We start from the raw sequence: 17,062 nt of genomic DNA, 5'->3' as shown, positions 1-17,062 counted from the left end.
TATTTAAGTGCAATTTTTCTTTACAGTGGCTAGCCCAGGCTTCTCCCATATCAACTAGTAAAAGTAAGAGAAATTTAAAATTATTTAATGAATATACATAGATCTGATACTGGAAAGTAATTTACAGTTTGGAAAGCGGGCACCTGGAGAAATCTGGAGAAAAAGTACGCGAAGCGTCTGATAATTTGCCTCCTACCACGGGTTGAACTACCGGCCGACAGCAGAAAATCAGGCGATCGGCAACTGTGCCACGCAGACCATTGGTCAGCAAGTGAAAAAGAAGTTTTTCCACTAAGCATTAACTCCAGAGCAGTGAGCCTTCCATCACCCATTGTCGGATGAAAAAAACAGCGTTTCTTAAATTGATTATATTCAGTCGTGTCATTTCATTCTGAGATTAAGGGAAACTGGACAAACTCTCTTAGCCCCCTACAGTAGCTTGGTCACAGACCTATTTAAGTGCAATTTTGCTTTACAATAGCTAGCCCAGGCTTCTCTCAAATCAACTATTAAAAGTAAAAAAACATAAAATTATTTAATGAATATTCATGAGCTGATGCTGGAAAGTAATTTACAGTTTTGAAAGTGGGTACACGGAGAAATGTGGGGAGCAACAGGGGAAGCGTCGGATAATTTGCCTCCAACCACGTCTTGCACTCCAGGCCGAACGCAAAAAATTAGGTGATCGGCACTTGTGCCACGCAGACCATTGCAATTTAAGCTTTTTCACTAAGTATTAACGGCAGAGCAGTAAGCCTTCCAGCTCCCATTTTCGATCAGGTTTTAGTCAGGGTCAGCTGGCCCACAGAAAAAAAATCTTATTACTAGCAGGGCATTTTTAATTTTCATTTAAAATGCCTTTTTGGGGTTTTCACTAAAAATTGAAAAAAAACCCACAAATTGCCCCTTTACATTTTGAAAAAAAATATTTCGCCCCTCTTCCTAATTTTCGTGAAATGTAGCCTGAGTTGTGATATACACAGTAATGATGATCTTTACAATCATCGAAACTTCAGAATGTGCTATGGAAATCCCTTTTCGACAATCAGTTACCCTTCTCGTGAGATCTGTTTATGTGTTTAACAGAATTTTCTCGATGCAAGCTTGTTTATTCCCTGCTTCATTGGCTATTCGCCTAGTATCAAACAAGTGTGGTGAATGGAGCATTCAGCGCAGAAGCGGAAGAGCATTCAAGGAGTGGCTTTCAAACTTGAAGAAAATTCGGCCTATCGTAAAACGATAATCCCATTGTAAAACATGTTTCCTTGACTCTTTTCCTCCCTCAACATTGGTGGGTTCAAAGGTAGCTCTATAAGAAAAGTTTACTACCTGCCAACTGCTCAGAAAGAACACTTTTGGCGCAAGAATTTTCTTTGGCAAGATAAAGTGCTAATATAAGTTGAAATGTTTAAAGTATGGTTGCAAGTCTTTGGTCTGAGCCGCCGACTTTTTCTCGTTTTGTGCCAGAGATAGAAATCTTCAGTTTTTGCTTAGAAAACAATATAAATCAGCTCAAATGAAGTATCATAGTATAAATTTTACAGGTTTGGAAGTTTCTTCCTGTGCTAACTACCTTGATTGAAATATTTGCTGACAAAGGATGCATATTATTTATGCTGTATTTATGTTGAGAAGACAACGTTATGCTAATTAGTTAGCACGATATTATTGGTTTTCTTTGTTTCAAACTACATCCTCGTTAGCTTTTCAAGCTTTTACCACTTTTAATATCCCCTATTAATTTTTACCACAATTGCTTCGGAAGCTTCCCGTGGTGGTGAGAAAATTTGCTAAGGGCTCTTTCTCTTTGAGACTGTCAGCTGACAATAAGACTCGCAAAATTATATTTATGGTATCGAACGTCTTTAACGTAATTATGCCTTATCTCACTTCCAACAACTTAAATGCAGTCATTTTGGTATTCCGGACTTGCGTAACGTCATTACCTTCTTTCTAGCTTAAGCGATCGGGTTCTTTTATACTGAGACGCAAAACTCCATATTTCAAAGAAGTTACCCATTTTCGCTAGTATCACTTTCGTTTTGTTCCATTTTGAATTATTTTTCTTAGGTAGAAAAATTTATGCTTCGATTATGAATTTTTCCCCAAGAAGAGAAAAAGTTCCACCTTAATTCTGAGTTTTCTCATAGAAATGAAGAAAAGTTGAAGTTCTATTCTGAATTTTCTCAAAGAAGAAAAAAAAGTTACAGTTCACTTCTGAAATTTTCCAAAGAAGATAAACAAGTTCCACTTCCGTTCTGAATTTTCTCACAGAAGGGAAAAAAATTTCAAGTTCTGCTCTGAATTTTTCCGCAGAAGATAGAAAAAAGTCATACTTCAATTCCAAATTTTTCCCCAAGAAGAGAAAAAGTTCTCTTCTGAGTTTTCTCAAACAAGAATTAAAATGTACAAATCAATTATAACTTCTTTTAAAGAAGTGAAAAAAGTTACACTTTAGTTTTGAATTTTCTCAAAGATGAAATTTTTTTTTAATTCTGTTCTAAATTTTTCGTAGAAGAAAGAAAAAGTTATACATCGATTCTGAATTTTCCCCCAAGAACAGAAAAAGTTCTCTTCTGAAGTTTCTCAAAGAAGAGAAAAAAGTTACAGATCAATTCTAATTTTTTTAAGAAGTGAAAAAAGTTGCACTTTCAGTTCTGAATTTTCTCAAAGCTGAGAAAAAAAGTTAAAATTCTGTTCTAAATTTTCCATAGAAGATAGAAAGATTTATACTTTGATTCTGAATTTTTCTCTAAGAAGAGAAAAGTTCCATTTTAATTCTGGGTTTTCTCAAAGAGGTAAGGAAATGTTCAAGTTCCCTTCTGAATGTTTCCCCAAGAAGAGAAAAAAGTTACAGTTCAATTCTTAATTATTCCAAAAGCGAAAAAAAAAAACAATTAAGTTCTGTTCTGAATTTTTCCGTAGAAGAGAAAAAACTTATACTTCGATTCAGAATTTGTCCTAACAAAAAATCTTGATCTGTTCTGAATTTTCTCAAAGAAGAAAAAAATTAAAGTTCTGTTTTGAATTTTTCGTAGAAGATAGAAAAGTTATATTTCGATTCTAAGCTTTCCCAGGAAGAGAAAAATTTTACTTTAATTCGGAGTTTTCTCAAAGAAGCGAAGACAAGTTCAAGTTCTCCTCTGAAGTTTTTCAAAGAAAAGAAAAAGTTCCACTTTAGTTCTGCATTTTCTTTAAGAAGCAAAGAATAGTTCATGTTCTTTTCTGAATTTTCCCAAGAGAAGAAAAAAAAGTTACAGTTCAATTCTGAATTTTTCCAAAGAAGAAAAAAGGTCCAATTCAGTTCTCAATTTTCCTAAAGAAGAGAAAAAATTTCAAGTTTTGTTCTGAATTTTTCCGTAGAAGATAGAAAAAAATTATACTTCGATTTTGAATTTTTCCCCAAGAGGAGAAAAGTTCCACTTTATTTCTGTTTATTCTCAAAGAAGCGAACAAGTTTCTCAAAGAAGTGAAGAAAATATCAAGTTTTCCTTGGAACTTTTTCCCAAGAAGTGAAAAAGTTCCACTTTAGTTCTGAGTTTTCTCAAAGAAGTGAAGAAAAGTTTAAATTCTCTTCTGAAGAATATAAATCAAGTTTTCTTCTGAATTTTCTCAAAGACGAGAAAAAAATTATGTTCAAAATTTTTCAGTAGAAGATAGAAAAAGTTATACTACGATTTGAAATTGTCCCCAAGAAGATGAAAAGTTCTACTTTAATTCTGAGTTTTCTCAAAGAAGTGAACAAGTTTCTCGAAGAAGTGAATAAAAGATCAAGTTTGCTTCGGAACTTTTTCCCAAGAAGAGAAAAAGTTCCGCTTTAATTCTGACTTTTCTCAAAGATGTGAAGAAAAGTTCAAGTTGCCTTCTGAAGAATAGAAGAAGATTTCGCTTCTCAAATTCTTTTCTCAAAGAAGAGAAAAAAGTTAAACTTATATTCTGAAATTTCTCCATGAAGAGAAAATAGTTCTGTTCTGAATTTTTCCGCAAAAGATAAAAAAAGTTATACTGCAATTCTAAATTTTCCCCAAGAATAGAAAAAAGTTCCACTTTCATTCTGAGTATTCTCAAAGAAGTGAAGAAAAGATCAAGTTCTCTTCTGAACTTTTTCCACAAAAAGAGAAAAATTTCCCCTTTAATTCTGAGTGTTTTCACACAAGTGAAGAATTCCGTCAACTCCGAATTTTTCCAAAAAAGAAAAAATTTTTTTTTTCAGTTCTGAATTTTTTCTAAGACGAGAAAAAATTTAAAGTTTGTTCTGAATTTTACCGTAGAAGATATAAACAGCTATACTTCGATTTTGAGTTTTTCCTCCAAGAAGTTGTAGGTCCGCTTCAGTTCTGAATTTATAAGTTCCGCTTCAATTGTTAATTTTTTCAAAGAAGAGAAAACAATTTCATGTTCTGCTCTGAATTTATCCGTAAAAGATAGAAAAATCTTATATACTTTGATTCTGAATTTTTCCCCAAGAAGAGAAAAAGTTCCACACTAATTCTGAGTTTTATCCAAAAATTGAAGAAAAGTTTTTTCTCAATGAAGAGTATAAAAAAAGGAATGAAAAAAAGGTATAAAAAAAGGAATTCTTGGAATGAAGAGTATTCCAAGTTCCGCTTTAATTCTGAGTTTTCTCAAAGAAGTGAAGAAAAGTTCCTCTTGGCTGATTTTTTCCCAAGAAGAGAAAAAGTTCCACTTTAATTCTGAGTTTTCTCAAAGAAGTAAAGAAAAGATCAAGTAATCTTCTGAGCTTTTTCCCAATGAAGAGAAAAAGTTTCACTTTAATTCTGAGTTTTCTCATAGAAAAGTTCATTCTGAAGAAAGGTTCGAGTTCTTGTCTGAATTTTCTCAAAGAAGAGAAAAAAGGTACAGTTCAATTATAAGCTTTTCCAAAGAAGTGAAAAAAGTTACACTTCAGTTCTGAATTTTCTCAAAGACAAGAAACAAAATTTAAAGTTCTGTTCTAAATTTTTCCGTAAAATATAGAAAAAAATATACTACAATTTAAAATTTTCCCCAGAAGAAGAAATGTTCCACTTTAATTCTGAGTTTTCTCAAAGAAGTGAACAAGTTTCACAAAGAAGTAAAGAAAATATCAAGTTCTCTTTTGAAGTTTTTCCCCAAGAAGAGAATAAGTTCCTCTTTAATTCTGAGTTTTCTCAAAGAAGTGAAGAAAAGTTCCAGTTCTCTTCTAAAGAAGAGAAGAAGAGTTCTCTTCTCTAATTATTTTCTCAAATAAGAGAAGAAAAAAAAGTTACACTTCTATTCTAAATTTTCTCAGCGAAGAGAAAAAAAAATTCAAGTTCTGCTCTGAATTTTTCCGTAAAAGATGAAAAAAGTTATACTGCTATTCTAAATTATTCCCAAGAATAAAAAAAGTTCCACTTTAATTCTGAGTTTTCTCAAAAAAGTGAAAAAAGATCAAGTTCTCTTCTGAACTGTTTCCCCAAGAAGAGAAAAGTTCCCCTTTAATTTTGAGTGTTATCATAGAAGGAAAGATTTCCGTTAATTCCGAATTTTTTCCAAAAAAAATCATATCAGTTCTGAATTTTCTTTATGACGAGAAAAAATTTAGAGTTCTGTTCTGAATTTTCCCAAGAAAATAGAAAAAGTTATACTTCGATTTTGAGCTTTTCCTCCAAGAAGTTCCAGTTCCGCTTCATTTCTGAATTTATAAGTTCAACTTCAATTCTTAATTTTCTCAAAGAAGAGAAAACAATTTCATTATCTACTCTGAATTTATCCGTAAAAGATAGAAAAATTTTATACTTCGATTCAGAATTTTTCCTCAAGAAGAGAAAAAGTTCCAATTTAATTCTGAGTTTTCTCAAAGAAGTGAAGAAAACTTCAAGTTCTATTCTGAATTTTTCCCCAAGAAGAGAAAAAGTTCCACTTTAATTCTGAGTTTTCTCAAAGAAGTGAAGAAATGTTCAAGTAATCTTCTGAGCTTTTTCCCAATGAAGAAGAAAGTTCCACTTTAATTTTGAGTTTTCTCAAAGAAGGAAGAAATATTCAGGTTCTCTTCTGAATTTTTCTACAAAAAGAGAAAAGGTTTCACCTTAATTCTGAGTTTTCTCATAGAAAAGTTCATTCTGAAGAAAGGTTCAAGTTCTCGCCTGAATTTTCTCAGAGAAGAGAAAAAAATACAGTTCAATTATAAATTTTTCTAAAGAAATGAAAAAAGTTACACTTCAGTTCTGAATTTTTTCAAAGACGAGAAAAAAAAATTTTAAGTTCTGCTCTAAATTTTTCAGTAGAAGATAGGAAAAGTTATACTACGATTCTAAATTGTCCCCAAAAAGAGGAAAAGTTCCACTTTAATTCTGAATTCTCAAAGAAGTGAAGAAGTTTCTCAAAGAAGTGAAGAAGAGATCAAGTTCTCTTTTGAACTTTTTCCCCAAGAAGAGAAAAAGTTCCCCTTTAATTCTGAGTTTTCTCGAAGAAGTGAAGAAAAGTTCAATTTCTCTTCTGAAGAAGAGAAGAAGAGTTCTCTTCTGGAATTCTTTTCTCAATGAAGAGAAAAAAACGTTACACTTATATTCTAAATTTTATCAGTGAAGAGAAAAAAAAATTCAAGTTCTGCTCTGAATTTTTCCGTAAGAGATAGAAAAAGTTATACTGCTATTTTAAATTTTCCCCAAGAATAGAAAAAAGTTCCACTTTAATTCTGAGTTTTCTCAAGATAGTGAAGAAAAGATCAAGTTCTTGAAGATTTCTGTTAATTCCGAATTTTTCCAAGAAAAAAAAATCATTTGAGTTCTGAATTTATAAGTTCCACTCAATTCTTAATTTTCTCAAAGAAGAGAAAACAATTTCATGCTCTGCTCTGAATTTATCCGTAAAAGATGGAAAAATGTAAAACTTCAATTCTGAATTTTTCCTCAAGAAGAGAAAAAATTCCACTTTAATTCTGAGTTTTCTCAAAGAAGTGAAGAAGTTCCTCTTGGCTGAATTTTTCCTCAAGAAGAGAAGAAATTCAGCTTTAATTCTGAGTTTTCTCAAAGAAGTTAAGAAAAGATCAAGTTATCTTCTGATCTTTTTCCCCATGAAGAAAAAAGTTCAACTTTAATTTTGAGTTTTTTCAAAGAAGGGAAGAAAAGTTCAGATTCTCTTCTGAATTTTTCCCCAACAAGAGAAGAGTTTCACCTTAATTCTGAGTTTTCTCATAGAAATGTTCATTCGGAAGAATGGTTCAGGTTCTCGTCTGAATTTTCTCAAGGAAGAGAAAAAAAGAAGCTACAGTTCAATTATAAATTTTTCCAAACAAGTGAAAAAAGTTAAACTTAGATTTGGAATTTTCTCAAAGACGAGAAAAAATTTGAAGTTCTGTTCCAAATTTGTCAATAGAAGATAAAAAAGGTTATACTACGATTCTATATTTTCTCCAATATACGAAAACTTCCACTTTAATTCTGAATTTTCTCAAAGAAGTGAACAAGTTTCTCAAAGAAGTGAAGAAAAGATCAAGTTCTCTTTTGAAATTTTTTCCCAAGAAAACAAAAAGTTCCAATTTAATTCTGAGTTTTCTCAAAGAAGGAAAGAAAAGTTCAGGTTCTCTTCTAAATTTTTTCCCAAGAAGAGAAAAAGTTTCACCTTAATTCTGAGTTTTCTCATAGAAAAGTTCATTCTGAAGAAAGGATCAAGTTCTCGTCTCAATTTTCTCAAAGAAGAGAAACAAAAATAGAGCTCAATTATAAATTTTTCCAAAGAAGTGAAAAAATTTACACTTCAGTTCTGAACTTTCTCAAAGACGAGAAAAAATTTAAAGTTCTGTTCTAAATTTTTCAATAGAAGATAGAAAAAGTTATACTACGATTCTAAATTTTCCCCAAGAAAAGGAAAAGTTCCACTTTAATTCTGAATTTTCTCAAAGAAATGAACAAGTTTCTCAAAGAAGTGAATAAAAGATCAAGTTCTCTTTTGAACTTTTTCCCCAAGAAGAGAAAAAGTTCCTCTTTAATTCTGAGTTTTCTCAAAGAAGTGAAGAAAAGTTCAATTTCTCTTTTGAAGAAGAGAAGAAGAGTTCTCTTTTCGAATTCTTTTTACAAAGAAGAGAAATAAGTTGCACTTATATTCTAAATTTTCTATGAAGACAAAAAAATTTCAATTTCTGCTCAAAATTTTTCCTAAAAGTTAAGCTGCGATTCTAAATTTTCCCCAAGAATAAAAAAAAGTTCCACTTTAATTCTGAGTTTTCTCAAAGAAGTGAAGAAAAGATCAAGTTCTCTTCTAAAATATTTTCCAAAGAAGAGGTAAGGTTCCCCCTTAACTCTGAGCGTTCTCAGAGAAGAGAAGAATTCCGTCAATTCCGAATTTTTCCAAAGAAGATAAATTTCATTTCGGTTCTGAGTTTTATCTTGGACAAGAAGAAATTTAAAGTTCTTTTCTGAATTTTAGCGTAGAAGATAGAAAAAGTTATTCTTCGATTCTGAGTTTTTCCCCCAAGAAGTTCCAGTTCCGCTTCAGTTCCAAATTTATAAACTCATGGAAGTGAAGAAAAGTTCAAGTTCTCTTCTGAATTGTCTTAAAGAAGAGAAAAACGAAAAAACAATTCCAAAGAAAAAAATTCAACTTTAAATCTAAGTTTTCTCAAAGAAGTAAAACAGTTTCTCAAAGAAGTGAAGCAAGGATCCACTTTTGTCCTGAGTTTTCTCAAAGAAGTGAAGAAAAGGTCAGGTTCTTTTCTGAATTTTTTCCGAAGAAGAGAAATTTTCCCTTTAATTCTGAGTTTAGAATTAAACTCATAGAAGTAAACAAAAGTTCAAGTTGTCTTCTGAATTTTCCTAACGAAGAGAAAAACGTTCCAGTTCGATTCTGAATTTTTCCACAGAAGAGAAAAAAGTTCCGTTTCAGTTCTGAATTTTCTCAAAAAAGAGAATAAAATTTCAAGTTCAAAAATTTTCCGTAGAAGATAGAAAAAGTTCTGCTTCGACTCTGAATATTTCCCCAAGAGGAGATGAAGTTCAACTTTAATTCCGAGTTTTCTCAAACAAGTGAAGAAAAGCTCCGGTTCTCTGCTGATTTTTTCCCCAAGAAGACAAAAAGTTCCACTTTAATTCTGAGTTTTCTCAAAGAAGTGAAGAAATGTTCAAGTTATCTTCTGAATTTTCACAACGAAGAAAGAAAAAAAGAAGTTAAAGTTCAATTCTGAATTTTTCCAAAGAAGATAAATAAGTTCCACTTCAGTGCTGAATTTAAGAAATTTCAAGTTCTGTTTTGAGTTTTTCCGTAGAAGATAGAAAAAAGTAATACTGCGATTTAAATTTTCCCCAAGAAGAGAAAACAGTTTCACTTTGATTCTGAGTTTTCTAAAGGAAGTGAAGAAAAGATTTCTTCTAAAATTTTACCCCAAAATAGAAAAAAGGTTCCAATTAAAAAAAAGTTCCCTGCTGAATTTTTCTGAAGAAGATAGAACATTTTTACTTCGATTGTAAATGATTCAGCAAGAAGAGAAAAAATCTACTTCAATTCTGAGTTTTCTCATAGAAGTGAAGGAAAGTTCTCTTCTGAATTTTCTCAAAGAAGAGAAAGAAGTTATAGTTCAATTCTATTTTTTCCCAATTCAGTGAAAATAGTTATACTTCAGTTCTGAATTTTTTTAGAGACGAGAACTAAAATTTAGTTCTGTTCTAAATTTTTTTAAAGAAGATAAAAAACTTCAAGGTCTGTCCTGAATTTTTCCGTAGAAGATAGAAAAGTTATACTTTGCTTCTAAATTTTTCCCCAAGATGAGAAAAAGATCTACTTTAATTCTTAGTTTTTTAAAGTAACTGAAAAAGTTCAAGTTCTCATCTGAATTTTTCCCAAGAAGATAAAAAAAATTCACTTTAATTCTGAGTTTTATCATAGAAGAGAAGAAAAGTTCAAGTTCTCTTCTGAATTTTCTTAAAGAAGAAAATTTTTTTTGTTCCATTGTGAATTTTTCCAAAGAAGAAAAAAGATTCATTTCAGTTCTGAATTTTCACAAAGACGAGAAATAAAATTTAAAGTTCTGTTCTGAATTTTACCTTAGAAGATAGAAACGTTTAAACTTCGATTCTGAATTTTTCCTCCAAGAAAAGACAAAGTTACACTTTAATACTGAATTTTCTCAAAGAAGAGAAAATGTTTTCAATTTCTGTTCTGAATTTTCTGTAGAAGATAGAAAAAGCTGGACTTTAATTCTGAGTTTTCTTAAAGAAGTGAAGATAAGTTCAAGTTCTCTTCTGAGGACGAGGAGAAGAATTCTCTTCTCAAGTTTTTTCTCAAAGAAAGTTCAATTTCTCTCCTGAATTTTTCCCGAGAAAAGAAAAAGTTCCTTTTTATTTCTGAGTTTTCTCAAAGATATGAAGTAAAGTTAAAGTTCTCTGCTGAATTTTTTCAAATAAGAGAAAAAATTTACAGTGCAGTTCGGGATTTTCTCAAAGAAGAGAAAACAATTTCAAGCTCTGTTAAAAAAAATTCCATAGAAGATAGAAAAAGTTATGCTCCGAACAAAAGTTCAAGTTTTCGTCTGAATCTTCCCAACGAAGAGAGGGAAAAAAGTTACAGTTCAATTCTGAATTTTTCAAAAAAAGTGAAAAAAGTCACACTTCAGTTTTGAATTTTCTCAAAGACGAGAAAAAAAATCTAAAATTCTGTTCCGTAGAACAGAAAGGTAAAAACCTTTCCGTAGAGGATAGAAAAAGTTATACTTCGATTCTTAATATTTCTTCAAGGAGAGAAAACTTCCACTTTAATTCTGAGTTTTTTCAAAGAAGTGATAATAAGTTCAAGTTCTCTTCTGAATTTTTCCCCAAGAAGAGAAAAAAAAATTAGATTTCAATTCTGAATTTTTCCAAAGAAGAGAAAAAAGGGTAAGTTCTGTTCTGAATTTTTCCGTAGAAAAGAAAACAGTTATAATTTGATTTTGAATTTATCCTAGAAAGGAACAAAATTTCAAGCCCAGTTTAAGAATATTACGTAGAATATAGAAAAAGTTATGCTTTGATTCTGAATTTTTCCCCCAGAAGAGAAAAAGTTTCTCTGTAATTCTGAGTATTCTCGAAGAAATGAAGAAAAGTTCAGGTTCTCTTCTGAGTTTTCTCAAGGAAGAAAAAAAGTTTATAGGTCAATTCTGATTTTTTACAAAGAAGAGAAATAAGTTCAACTTCAATTATGAATTTTCTCAATGAAGAGAACACGTTTCAAGTTCTGTTCTGATTTTTTCGTAAAAGATAGAATAAGTTATACTGCGACTCTAAATCTTTTCCAAGAAGAGAATAAAGTTCCACTATCATTCTGAGTTTTCTCAAAGAAGTGAAGAAAAGATCAACTTCTCTTTTGAACTCTTTCCCCAAGAAGAGAAAAAATCTGTTCCACTTTAATTCTGAGTTTTCTCAAAGAAGTGAAGAAAAGTTCATGTTATTTTCTGAAGAAGAGAAGAAGAATTCTCTTTTCAAGTGCTTTTCTCAAAGAAGAGAAAAAATTTAAATTTAAATTCTGAATTTTCTCAGTGAAGAGAAAAAAAAAAATTTCTAGGTCTGTTCTAACTTTCCGTGAACGATAGAATAAGTTATACTGCGATTCTAAATTTTCCTTAAGACAAGAAAAAAAAATCCACTTTCATTCTGATTTTTCTTAAAGAAGTGAAGAAAAGCTCTCTTCTGAAATTTTTCCAAAAACAGAAAACGTTCCAATTCAAACAATTTCAAGTTCTGGGCTGAATTTTTCCGAAGAAGATAGAAAATTTTTACTTCTATTCTAAACGATTCCCCAAGAAAAGAAAAAACCTACTTCAATTATGAGTTTTCATATAGAAGTGACGGAAAATTCTCTTCTCAATTTTCTCAAAGAAGAGAAAAAAGTTACAGTTCAATTCTAATTTTTTCTAATGCAGTGAAAAAAGTTATACTTCAGTTCTGAATTTTCTTAAAGACGAGAAATAAAATTTAAAGTTTTGATCTGAATTTTAAAAAAGAAGAGAAAAAACCCAGTTCTGTCCTGAATTTTTCCGTAGAAGATAGAAAAGTTATACTTTGATTCTAAATTTTTCCCAAAGAATAGAAAAAGATCTACTTTAATTCTTATTTTTTAGAGAAGTGAAGAAAAGTTCAAGTTTTCATCTGAATTTTTCCAAAGAGTATAAAAAATTTCGCTTTAATTCTGAGTTTTATCGTAGAAGAGAAGAAAAGTTCAAGACCTCTTCTGAATTTTCTTAAAGAAGAAAATTTTTTTTGTTGCATTGTGAATTTTTCCCAAGAAGAGAAAAAAGTTTCATATCAGTTCTGAATTTTCTCAATGGCGAGAAATAAAATTTAAAGTTCTGTTCTGAATTTTACCTTAGAAGATAGAAACGTTTAAACTTCGATTCTGAATTTTTCCTCCAAGAAAAGAAAAAGTTACACTTTAATACTGAGTTTTCTCAAAGAAGTGAAAACATATTCAAGGTCTCTTCGGAATTTTCTCAAAGAAGAGAAAAAGTTTTCAATTTTTGTTCTGAATTTTCCGTAGAAGATAGAAAAAGTTGCACTTTAATTCTGAGTTTTCTTAAAGAAGTGAGGAGAAGTTCAAGTTCTCTTCTGAGGATGAGGAGAAGAATTCTCTTCTTAAGTTTTTTCTCAAATAAAGTTCAATTTCTCTCCTGAATTTTTCCAGAGAAGAGAAAAGTTCCATTTTAATTCTGAGTTTTCTCAAAGATATGAAGAAAATTTAGAGTTCTCATCTGAATTTTTTCGCATAAAAGAAAAAATTTACACTTCAGTTCGGGATTTTCTCAAAGAAGAAAAATTAATTTCAAGCTCTGTTAATAAAATTCCATAGAAGATAGAAAAGTTATGTTCCGAAGAAAAGTTCAAGTTTTCGTCTGAATTTTCTTAAAGAAGAGGAAAAAAGTTACAGTTCAATTCTGAATTTTTCCAAAAACGCGAAAAAATCACACTTCCGTTTTGAATTTTTTCAAAGACGAGAAAAAAAATCTAAATTTCTGTTCTAAACCTTTCCGTAGAAAAATGAAAAAATTATAATTCGATTCTGAATATTTTCTCAAGGAGAGGAAACTTCCACTTTAATTCTGAGTTTTCTCAAAGAAGTGATAAGAAGTTCAAGTTCTCTTCTGAATTTTTCCGTAGAAGAGAAAAAAGTTATTCTTTGATTTTGAATTTATCCTGGAAATTGAAAAAAATTCAAGTTCAGTTTAAAAATATTACGTAGAATATAGCAAAAGTTATGCTTTGATTTTGAATTTTTCCCCCCGAAGAGAAAAATTTTCACTGTAATTCTGAATATTCTGGAAGAAATGAAGAAAAGTTCAGGTTCTCTTCTGAGTTTTCTCAAGGAAAAAACAAAATTTATAGGTCAATTCTGATTTCTTACAAAGAAGAGAAATAAGTTCAACTTCAATTATGAATTTTCTCAATGAAGAGAAAAGATTTCAAGTTGTGTTCTGATTTTTTCTTAAAAGATAAGTTAAAATTCTCTTCTGAATTTTCTCAAATAAGAGAAAAAATTTACAGTTCAGTTCCGAATTTCCTCAAAGAAGAGAAAACAATTTCAAGTTCTGTTAAAAAATTTCCATAGAAGATAGGAAAAGTTATGCTACGAAGAAAAGTTCAAGTTTTCGTCTGAATTTTCTCAAAGAAGAAGAAAAAAGTTACAGTTCAATTCTGAATTTTTCCACAAAAGAGAAAAAAGTTACACTTAAGTTGTAAACTTTCTTAAAGATGAGAAAAAAAATTTAAAGTTCTGTTCTAAACCTTCCGTAAAGATAGAAAAAGTTATACTTCGATTCTGAATATTTCCTCAAGGAGAGAAAAATTCCACTTTAATTCTGAGTTTTCTCAAAAAAAGTGATAAAAAGTTCAAGTTCTCTTCTGAATTTTTCACCAAGAAGAAAAAAAAATTACATTTCAATTCTGAATTTTCCAAAGAAGAGAAAAAGGTTAAGTTCTGTTCTGAATTTTTCCGTAGAAGAGAAAAAAGTTATACTTTGATTTTGAATTTATCCTACAAAGGGAACAAATTTCAAGTCGAGTTTAAAAATATTATGTAGAATATAGCAAAAGTTATGATTTGGTTCTGAATTTTTCCCCAAGGAGAGAAAAGGTTTAACTGTAATTCTGAGTATTCTCGAAGAAATGAAGAAAAGTTCAGGTTCTCTTTTGAGTTTTCTCAAGGAAGAGAAAAAGTTTATAGGTCAATTTTGAATTTTTACAAAGAAGAGAAATAAGTTCCACTTAAATTATGAATTTTCTTAATGAAGATAAAACCTTTAAAGTTCTGTTCTGATTTTTTCGTAAAAGATTGAAAAAGTTATACGGCGATTCAAAATTTTCCCCAAGAAGAGAATAAAGTTCAACTATAATTCTGAGTTTTCTCAAAGAAGTGAAGAAAAGATCAACTTCTCTTTTGAACTCTTTCCAAAAGAAGAGAAAAAATCTGTTCCACTTATATTCTGAGTTTTCTCAAAGAAGTGAAGAAAAGTTCATGTTATTTTCTGAATTTTTCCTGAAGAAGAGGAAATTTTCCCTGTAAATCTGACTTTTCTCATAGAAGTGAAGAGAATTTCAAGTTCTCTTCTGAATTTTCTTAAAGTAGAGAAAAAAAGTAGTTCAATTCTGAATTTTTAGTAGAAGAGGAAAAAGCTTCACTTCCGTTCTGAATTCTCTCAAAGACGAGAAATAAAATTCTAAGTTATGTTCTGAATTTTACGGTAGAAGATAGAAACATTTATACTTCGATTCTTAATTTTGTCCATCAAGAATAGAAAAAGTTACACTTTAATACTAATTTTTGTTCCTTCAAGAATAGAAAAAGTTACACTTTAATACTGATTTTTCTCAAAGAAGTGAAAAAATATTCAAGTTCTCTTCGGAATTTTCTTTATTCTTTATAACTTTATTCAAGATCTTTTCTTAATTTTTCCCAAGAAGAGAAAAAGTTCCACTTTATTTCTGAATTTTTTTAATGAAGTAAAGAATAGCTCAGGTTGTCTTCTGAATTTTCTCAAAGGGGAGAAAAAGAAGTTACAGTTTATTTCTGAATTTTTCCAAAGAAGAGAAATAAGTTCTACTTAAGTTCAGAATTCTCTTAAAGAGGAGAAAATTTTTTCAGTTCTGTTCTGAATTTATCCATAATTGACAGAAGAGTTATACTGATATTCTAAAGTTTCCCCAAAAAGAGAAAAAAATCCACTTTAATTCTGAGTTTTCTCAAAGAAGTGTAGAAAAGTTCAAGTTCTATTTTCAAGTTTTTTCCCAAGAAGAGAAAAATTTCCAATTTAATTCTGAGTTTTTTCAAAGAATTGAAGAAATGCTCACATTCTCTTCTGAGTTATATAAAAGAAGAGAAAAAAAGCTACAGTTCCATTCTGAATTTTTCAAAGAAGAGAAAAAAGTTCCACTTCAGTTCTGAATTTTGTCAAACAATAGAAAAAATTTCAAGTTCTATTCTAAAATGTTCCGTAGAATATAGAAAAAGTTGTACATTGACTCTGAATTTTTCCCAAAGTGGAGATGAAGTTCAACTTTAATTCCGAATTTTCTCAAAAGTGAAAAAATGCTCTGGTTCTCTTCTGAATTTTTCCCCAAGAAGAGAAAAAGTTCCACCTTGATTATGAGCTTTCTCATAGAAGTGAAGAAAAGTTCGAGTTCTCTTCTGAATTTTATCAATATAGAGAAAAAATTTAAAGTTCAATTCTAAATTTTTTCAAAGAAGAAAAATAAGTTCCACTTCAATGCTGACTTTTGTCAAAGAAGAGAAAACAATTTCAAGTTCTGTTTTGAATTTTTTCGTAGAAGATAGAAAAGTATTATACTTCGATTCTGAATTTTTCCCCAAGAAGAGAAAAAGTTCCACTTTAATTCTGAATGTTCTCAATGAAGAGAAAAAAAAATTCCAGTTCTGTTCTGAGTTTTTTCGTAAAAGAGAGAAAAATTTATACCATGATTCTAAATTTTCCCCAAAAAGAGTAAAAAGTTCGACTTTCATTCTGAGTTTTCTCAACGAAGTGAAGAAAAGATCAAGCACTCTTCTGAAATTTTTGCCAAAACAGAAAAAAGTTCCAATTCAAAAAATTTCAAGTCCTGAGCTGAATTTTTTCGAAGAAGATAGAAAAGTTATACTTCGTTTCTAAATGGTTCCCGAAAAAGAGAAAAAAAAATCTACTTTAATTCTGAGTTTTCTCATAGAAGTGAAGAAAAGTTCTCTTCTGACTTTTCTCAAATACGAGAAAAAAATCTAAAGTTCTGATCTAAACCTTTCCTTAGAAGATAAAAAAAGTTATACTTCGATTCTGAATATTTCCTCAAGAAGAGAAAACTTCCACTTTAATTCTGAGTTTTCTCAAAGAAGTGATAAAAAGTTCCAGTTCTCTTCTGAATTTTTCCCCAAAAAGAGAAAAAAATTACAGTTCAATTCTGAATTTTTCAAAATAAGATAAAAAAGGTTAAGTTATATTCTGAATTTTTCTGTAGAAGAGAAAAAAGTTATACTTTGATTTTGAATTTATCCTAGAAAGGAAAAAAAATTCAAGTCCAGTTTAAAAATATTACGTAGAATATAGCAAAATTTATGCTTTGATTTTGAATTTTTCCCCAAGAAGAGAAAAGTTTTCACTGTAATTTTGAGTATTCTCGAAGAAATGAAGAAAAGTTCAAGTTCTCTTCTCAGTGTTCTCAAGGAAGAGAAAAAGTTTATAGGTCAATTCTGATTTTTTACAAAGAAGAGAAATAAGTTCAACTTAAATTATGAATTTTCTCAATGAAGAGAAAACATTTCAAGTTGTGTTCTAATTTTTTCGTAAAAGATAAGTTAAAGTTCTCTTCTGATTTTTTCTCAAATAAGAGAAAATATTTACAGTTCAGATCGGAATTTCCTCAAAGAAGAGAAAAGAATTTCAAGCTCTGATAAAAAAATTCCTTAGAAGATAGGAAAAGTTATGCTACGAAGAAAAGTTCAAGTTTGCGGTTGAATTTTCTCAAAGAAGAAGAAAAAAGTTACAGTTGAATTCTGAATTTTTCCAAAAGGGTGAAAAAAGTTACACTTCAGTTTTGAATTTTCTCAAAGACGAGAAAAAAAAATTTAAAGTTCTGTTCTAAACCTTCCGTACAGATAC

The sequence above is a fragment of the Artemia sp. Qi Xiang Cuo genome, chromosome 17 (genome assembly GCF_049724085.1).
Source record: "Artemia sp. Qi Xiang Cuo chromosome 17, ASM4972408v1, whole genome shotgun sequence".
Taxonomy (NCBI): Eukaryota; Metazoa; Arthropoda; class Branchiopoda; order Anostraca; family Artemiidae; genus Artemia; species Artemia sp. Qi Xiang Cuo.
Note: the sequence above shows the minus strand (reverse complement) of the source record.